We start from the raw sequence: 9,053 nt of genomic DNA on the forward strand, positions 1-9,053 counted from the left end.
ACATTTAAAATATCTTAATTTATGGTCCTTTTCTGTATTCTCCCATGTTCCCATTACCCCACGATTCATTTGTTTCCTGATTTGTCACTGGCTGTTCCTACCAAAGCAGATTCAACAACTATCCTCATTGCCTTTATGAAGTACAACTGAAAATGGAAACAATAAATCTTCGGCTATCTGATGGATAATCTTAATCCCAACTCTCTCTCTCTCTCTCTCTCTCTCTCTCTCTCTCTCTCTCTCTCTCTCTCTCTCTCTCTCTCTCTCTCAATTATGTAAGCTACATGAACTCAAAACTGCTGCGTAAACATTCATGGCCTGAAAGGTCTCTTCCCAAAAAGCATCCCCATGGGGGTTGGTTGATGAAGTAGAGATTTTTCGCTGTAAAAAGTTTGACCCATTTCCCTTCGTGTCTTTTACTCTCTTCTTCCTCGACAAAAACATTCTCGTGTGCAATCAGTCCCTAATGATTGCCCGCGAGCATTGCATAGAACTTTTCGAATCCGTTTTATCCGCTTTTTCTTTTATCCAGACAAAAGATAGTTCAGTATTCTTACGTTAGAATGTTCATTATGTTTGTGTTTTTTGGCGAATTTCTGGCATTTGCTGTGATTACAAAGATTATCGTTAAAGAACATTATTTTTCTTTATGATCTCATAGTTCCTCTTATAATGTATTGTCTTTTCTATTTAGTGTGAACTCTGTCACGCAGAAGTTAGTATTTCAATCTTGATACCTTTTTGAAGATAGATTCCAGCTGCTGTAGCGACTTCAAGTATATGATTAAATTATGTTTTAACTAAGCATTCATATCTTTCTAAGCATTACTTTTTCCTCACTACTGACGTAATATAGTTCTTCTCGTAATATATAATAGAGATATATACAATAGTATAAACATTTAAATATCTTGGACTAATATAAACTAGCGGGAAAGAGGTGAATTTCTCTCTCTCTCTCTCTCTCTCTCTCTCTCTCTCTCTCTCTCTCTCTCTCTCTCTCTCTCTCTCTCTCTCTCTCTCTCACACACACACAACTAGGTCGGCTAAAAGTCTTCGGTCATGGAAACGCCCCTTATTTTGTGCCAACGTATGGAGACTAAAAATCTTTGCTCTCTTGTGAATGTAAAGAATATACTTGTAAGAACTCAGCATCGCCTCATCTCGCTTTCCTCAAGCAGAAGGATTCCTGCTAGATGCTGTCAAGGACGAAGTGTTGGCAAGGCTGCTTGTAAATTACGAAGATGCTTTACCTGAAATCTGTGAGCCTCACTTATCCCCTTGCCATGGAGTCATAAATTTGGCAGTTGTGTTTTACATTCCCTTGAATTTTACCCGGTATGCTGAATCATCATTTGCTTACGATGATATCTAAAAGGAGGGAATATTAAGAAAATTTCTTTTCAGAGTACCTTCTTCTTGCACTTATAAAGTGAAGGCATCATAGATTCTATTTCATCAAATTTTATCAGGTTCTCCTTTTCTGGTAAATTAGATATTTGTTTTTTTTTTTTTTTTTTTTTGCTGTAGTTTATACAGTTTGAAGATGAACAACAGATGACTCTCTCTCAAACAGTTTTCTCTCTCTCTCTCTCTCTCTCTCTCTCTCTCTCTCTCTCTCTCTCTCTCTCAAAACATAGTCAAACACTAATTAACATATTGTTCAATAGAAGCATGCGAATAAGCTTGATCGAAAGCTAACGGCACTTTCATCATCGTAAACAGAGCCCTGTATTTATCTACTGTGGACCGTGGAAGTCATGTTTATCTTCAAATAGCAGTCTGCTTGTCTCCTCTGACAAAGAAATGGAAAGAGACCAAGCTGAAAGCGCTGTAAATCAGCTTTTTTATTTCATTACTAAAGTTTCCAGGAAATAAAGAGGGTTAATAAACATTTAAAACGAATTGTAAACCTGGTCTTTCCCAACAATTGCTTTTTGACACCAATTGAGACTGCACTGGGTGCATTTTCTGAGACTTAATCCAACCTTTATAAAATTCTAGCGGTTGTAGCATTTATATATATATATATATATATATATATATATATATATATATATATATATATATATGTATGTATTATATAAGATGTATATATATATATATATATATATATATATATATATATATATATATATATATATATATATATATATATATATTATAGAGAGATAAGTATGAATATTTTATGCTTTTTATAATATTATTGTGGAATATAATATTCACATCGAATGAGAAACAAAGATATAAAAAAATATATTTTTCTTCGTTGGCAAATATCACTGGCACATTAAACACAAAAGACTGTAAATACGGCGATATTATTACTCAAAATCAGAAAATATGTAAATAAACCCCGGAAAAAAGGAAACCTTTTGAGGCAAGTGAATAGATTAATTCTACCTCTGGAAGCCTCCCGAGAATGTTGAAGCGAGCAAGAGAAGTTTAAACAATGGACTGGAATTTTGTCAGGCCGAAGAATTGCAGATTTCCGTGAATTTCTCTCTCTCTCTCTCTCTCTCTCTCTCTCTCTCTCTCTCTCTCTCTCTCTCTCTATCTCTATATATATATATATATATATATATATATATATATGTACATATTTATATGTATATATAGGTTTCAAGAAATCTTTACATGTTTGCTCAGCATAATTTAAATGTATGGCAAAGACAGCGAAGTTAAATTTTTGCAATATTAAATCACATATCTTACTTCAGAGTTCAAATGGGCTTTCTTTTGAAGGCTTCTGTGCCACAATTTTATCTGTAGTTAATTCATATTCATCATTAACTGCGCATAATGTTACAAAGTTTCAACAAGTAATGTCTTTAAGGTGGAATAATTAAAATTGTCCATTTTATTCAATATGATGTAAATTTCAAACACGTTTAAAAGCACACGATAGGTTGTCGTTAAAACTTAATAAGAATGAAAAGAAAGTAAAAGTTTACAATTATTCACGTAGTTAGAATGTAAAATAGAGCAGACCGTGAATTCATTATTTCAAAATGAATTTTAATGTAAAGTTAACAGAAAATAATTGTGGAACAATTTACTCATTGTTATCAATGTAACTTTTAACTGATGTAGAGTAACAATTTTTTTTCCATGAGTATTGCATAATATAATATTAACAACGATATACTGGCTCCATAACATAATTCATAAGCTCGCTGAGAAATTTGCCAGAACTAATACCTTTTACTCTATACTTGTTAGCCTTTGTTTGCTAAAATGCGAGCATAAAACAAGAAAATGGCTCAACAAAAGTGCCACTTTCCGAGATAACTTTTCCGGGAAGAAAAATAGTACACCAGGCTTTTCGCCAAACAAATATCCTTAAAACTCCCGAGCTATACAGACCTAGACACACTTGCTTACGATATATATATATATATATATATATATATATATATATATATATATATATATATATATATATATATAGAGAGAGAGAGAGAGAGAGAGAGAGAGAGAGAGAGAGAGAGAGAGAGAGAGAGAGAGAGAGAGAGAGAGAGAGAGAGAGGCAAATCTATGAATATTTTTGAGGGTGAATTACAGTATTTTTTAAATAATGTACAACATGTACAAATAACTTACAAGGCAACGTTTAAATCTGAGAAAAACTGTAATCAGTAGAAACAAATAAGTAGGGGGCTGACGCTAAAAAATTGTAAAATGCTGCTAGTCAAAAAAGGAGTAAAAACGTTATGGTGAACTGTAGAGAATATACCTTTCATATATTCTCTGGGTCTTCCAATGATTCTAAGAAAATGTGAACCATATAATATGAAAAAAGACTCTTACAAAAAAAATGAGAAAAGGCTTTTATCCATTGTTCACGTTTTTAGGCTGAACATCAGAAAGAGTGATTTTGTTTTAGTTTTTGAAAATTTAATGTTAATTATATATATATATATATATATATATATATATATATATATATATATATATATATATATATATATATATATTATATATATATTATAATTTAGAGTATCCTAGATAAGGGTTCAAGTAGTTTAATTTTAATTTAAATTTTCAGTAACAGGCACAAGAAAATGATTTGCAATATATATATATATATATATATATATATATATATATATATATATATATATATATATATATATATATATATATATATATATATATATATATTATAATTCAGAGTATTCTAAATAAGGGTTCAAGTAGTTTAATTTTAATTAAAATTCTCAGTAACAGGCACAAGAAAATGATTTACAATTATATATATATATATATATATATATATATATATATATATATATATATATATATATATATATATATATATATATATATATACATATACATATATAATGTTATATATACAGTATATATAATATATATATATATATATATATATATATATATATATAATATATAATATATAACAGTGTGTGTGTGAGCGCGCGTGCGCGTTAATTTAATTTATCAGACGCGAATAAATGTCATAATCATAACCGCCGAATATGTCTCCTGTCAACATAAAACTAAATCGTGCGATACAATTTCACTTACCTTCTGAATCTTATTCAGCAGGAGTGTTATTGAAATCCTTCAGCTGTAGCTCCAGGATTCTGGGTGCAGGAGAATGAGTGGGTTGGGACGGGGCTGAAGAAAAAAAAAATATCGGCACAGGGGCACCACTTGAAAAAAAAAAATGGCAGCTGGCTAATGGCTGGCGGGGTCTCGCACCTGAACCTACTACATTTTGGTCTGAAAGCTACGATTCTGCCAATATCACACTAACACTGGAGTTGCTTCATGGTTCAAACTTTCGGGGAGTTTCAGGAAAATTTCGCTCATTTTTAAGTTTTATTTTGATGTCAGCACATTTTCAAAATTTCACTCAGCACTGTTTGAAAAAAAAGTCGAAAGGCGAAGTCGAAACTATAAGTTTACCAGATCTCAGGGTTAATGAAATTAAAAAAAACTTCCAAAAAGCAAATGTATTTTCCAGGGAATTTATTTTTTATTCAACTGTACCTGTAAAAGAAAAAATCATTTTTCTAGACAACATATATTTGCATATTCATCAAATTTTTGTGCTTTAGATATTATACAAATAATTACGAGTTTCAATCATGGATTTTAATTGCTGCAAGGCTCTATGATGTAATGGTACCTCCAAAAGCATATAGCACAGGTCACAAACCATTTATTGAAAAAGGCAAGGAAAGATAAAAAATAAAGATAACTTATGATTACATTTCTCTTACTCCACCTGATTACATTCTCGTATTGGCGTAGTGAACGATGGCTTTTTACCCCAGTTCATTCAAACTGGGTGCTTTTGACATCTCCGAAATACAAGGCATAATTTTCATTCTTCCTATTTGTCAATCAGTATAATGTAGAAAAAGCAAGCCCTTCGTGTAATTTTCACAAATATCAGAAATAACTTTTTCTTTCTATCTTTCAGCATTGTAACCTTAATGTTTTGGAATATATTTGTTATATGCGCAATCATTCTATCACCTTCATGGGAAATTGTTTAAATTTACAAGAACATAAGTTACTGAGAAATTAATTTTATATTCCTAACATAAAAACAATTAAGCTTTACCGTATGTATTCAAAGTCTCTTAATGTAGACAATCTCTGTAGACAGATAATAATAATAATAATAATAATAATAATAATAATAATATTATTATTATTATTATTATTATTATTATTATTATTGTTGTTATTATTATTATTATTATTATTATTATTATTATTATTATTATTATTATTATTTATTGTGGTCGACGTTGTTGATGTCCCCTGAAATACAAATGTGCTATATTTCGGGCCGGTCAGAGATTTGCTGAATGAATACACTCTATATTATGTTATTTTAGGTTATTGATTTTCAAATTTGATTCAAACTCTTTTCCAAATTGTACTGAAGAATTTTGTCAAATATGTCCTATTTCACGGTTCACATCTGATGTATTTGACATATAGAGATGCATGTAAGAAGAAAACGTTGGGACTAATCGTTTCTACATTGTTATACTATCAAGCTGGTTATATCATTCAATATTACGTGTATTTGAAATAAATGTTATTATTATCAGTACTCTAAAAAATGTTGCAGTAAACTGTAATATCGCTAGTTCAAAATCTAGTTTCACAGTATTCTTTTATTGTAGATATTTCGTAATTTTAAAGTATGTATTAAATAGTTATTATGAATAACTTACTTCTTACTAAACCAGATCTTACATCTGTTCTCCTTCTACAACCATTTTCCAAAGACAAAACTCGTTGGAGACTCTCAGCCAGTAATAATCCCCCATCAAATCTAACCAAGTCGGTCTTTTGTCACCTCCCCTCTGACGCTCTTTGGCTATTCACTCGCTCTCCCTAACCAGACAATTAGCTCATTCGTTCTTTATATCTCCCCTTTTACCTTCGTCTTTAATCACTATGTTAGGACTTTTGGAATCGGTGCCTTTTGATATCCTTTTCTCGTAAAGCCCATTCAAAAGCAATCCTTAGATGTTTTGTTATGCGATTCCTGTCAGTACACTGTACGCTACTGCCCATTTATATAATTAGTCTCTCTCTCTCTCTCTCTCTCTCTCTCTCTCTCTCTCTCTCTCTCTCTCTCTCTCTCTCTCAGAGGTTAGCACAGTACTAAAGGTTATGGGAACTGTTCTCAGTTATTCCTTTCTTGCATGAAAACGAATCAGGAACTATAAATCAGTTTAGCATATTATTGTATCTGGTGTTAATATTATCGATATATGATTAATTCGCGTAAGGAACCGGTAGAAAGTGATTATTTTTGGCAATGACCAAATAACGAATTGTGCCATCAAAACTAGGACGTGTCTATGACAACTCCTGCTGTCCAACTACTTGAAAAAACCAGAATTTTGAAAATTTATATGTAAATATATATATATATATATATATATATATATATATATATATATATATATATATATATATATATATATATATATAATTTATATATGTGTGTGTGTGGGTGTAACTCTCCTATTTTAATAAAAAAAATCATTATGAGTACACGGCGTAATGTAATCCTCCTTGTGAAGGATTACGTATTAGATGGGAAAGCCTCGTTTTTTTTAATGCCCTAAAAGGGACGAGAGCGTTGGCGGGGCGGACTAGCATACCTGTCAGTGCCTTTTCTTCTCCACAAAATACTGCTAATAGGACGACATCAGTTGTGACAGAAAAGTCTTTAATGAGCTTTTACCCAGGGCGAGACTTCCGATAGTCTACGGTCACAGCGCATTTATTCCAGGTTAATTGACAGTATCTTACCCAAGGTAAATAGCGAAATACCTTATTTGCTTCGTTATAACGCACAAAAAGCTTCTTCCTCGGATGCCTCTTGTCAGCCAGGCGAAATAATAATAAGCAACGAAGATTCGTAAAGAGAAAATAACTTTTCTGGGTTAAATTTGTAGTTTAATATAACGTGCATCGAAGTAAAAATCCATGAGCATGAAATGCAGTGTAGCAGTTGACGTAACTATTTCCTGGAAATATTTTCTATAACTGAATTGTTCAGGAAAAAGCTACTCGATAATAACAGAAGGATATAAATTGCTCTTTTTGTTTCCCTGATAACTAGTATGTTTATCAAGAACAATAAATTGGAAATCATGAGTTCAAGAACAATAAGAGGAGACAAATCCTGCGTCCTTTTGTCAACGAAGTTCCTTTCTATGTCAGTAAAGCTCGTAAATCTATTCAAATATAAGGATGCAAGTCTTATTATTATCATCATTATTGTTATCAACTATTTTAGCCACATTGCTTAGTCTCATTTCTTAGCACCTTTCGTTTCCATGAAAGGTGAACTTGGCGCAAGACAGTTAAATAAGTTAAACAACTACGTGGGAAGAGTATATCAGAAACGGATGAAAATTATAACACAGAAAACATTGCATTTAGTTGACGAAGGGACATTACAGAGAACCACAACCTTCCCACCGACAACGTTAATAGCAAACGGCCCTTACCTTACGGATAGCACAAGAAGTTGGAAAACAATGAATGTCGAAAAGTCTAAGACTTTGAAAACAGGTTGAGTGAAATCAGTTCCAACTTTTCTACACGTCCATTGCCAGAATGACAACCATTCTTTTATTTTAAAGTCTGGGCATTCCACATTACTGACTCTATGCTATTTCATATGTTTTTTTCTTTTATTTTCGTGAGAATATGTGCTCATTATAGATAATAAAATAATGGAGGCAAAATATAAAACGAAACTCATGAAAAAGAACCTTATTTCTCCTAACCGGAAAGTAAATTGTAATGAATCTTAACATAAGTTTCTCCCGAAAATCAAAATCCCTTGGCTGTCTTCCTCAGAAAGTCTTACAACTCTCTCTTACTCCATAATTAGAAGATATCTCCCTTGTACAATAGGCTGCATTCCTAAAATATGCAAATTGCCGCTCCATAAACTTCCTAAATGTGTGCTCTAACAACCCTCTCGTAAGTTTCAGAATTCTTCCTTGAATCCACTTACTTCCTCATTAATTCCAGCGGAATCACAATTTCACGTGAGGAGTTTCCTTTGCGCCGTTGTCCCGAAAGTATGAGGAACCCGGTATCATGGGCCACTAAACTTCTTCGTATACTGAAGTGGGTTAGGGGATATTTATTTTGTACTTGAGAGAGAGAGAGAGAGAGAAGAGAGAGAGAGAGAGAGAGAGAGAGAAAGGAAAGGGAATTGCATTTTACACAGGTCATTATCATGGGAAAATGTGAAATTGGTGTGATCGCTTTTCATTTAGGCCAGAAAACTTAACGGCTCTTTGTTCATACTGAAATTAACCATTTATGACTGTTTTCACTCCTCTTCGTATGTTGAATCCATGATGCAAAATGCACTCAAAATAGCTCCATGGCCAGAAGCTATTCTATGCCAGCTATGGAATATTCAGCTTGATTAATGACGCTGTTCCTTATGTAAGATTCCTTACAAGTAATCCGTATAATTAATATCTTTATTTGGATTCTTCAGATAAATCTTCCCTCCGCAGGGG

The 9,053-nt window shown here is 32.2% G+C and overlaps 1 protein-coding gene and 1 long non-coding RNA gene across 2 annotated transcripts in view; one reads left to right on the forward strand and one right to left on the reverse strand.

Annotated features, from left to right (window-relative positions):
• LOC136842491 (uncharacterized) overlaps positions 1–4,687 on the reverse strand; it is a 63,663-nt gene extending 58,976 nt beyond the window's left edge. The window contains 1 exon segment of the mRNA XM_067109871.1: positions 4,549–4,687. The gene's annotated coding sequence lies outside the window, so the exon portion shown is untranslated.
• LOC136842492 (uncharacterized) overlaps positions 1–9,053 on the forward strand; it is a 404,522-nt gene that overhangs the window by 37,357 nt on the left and 358,112 nt on the right. The gene's annotated exons all lie outside the window — the stretch shown is intronic.

This window comes from Macrobrachium rosenbergii, chromosome 10 (genome assembly GCF_040412425.1).
Source record: "Macrobrachium rosenbergii isolate ZJJX-2024 chromosome 10, ASM4041242v1, whole genome shotgun sequence".
Lineage (NCBI taxonomy): Eukaryota > Metazoa > Arthropoda > Malacostraca > Decapoda > Palaemonidae > Macrobrachium > Macrobrachium rosenbergii.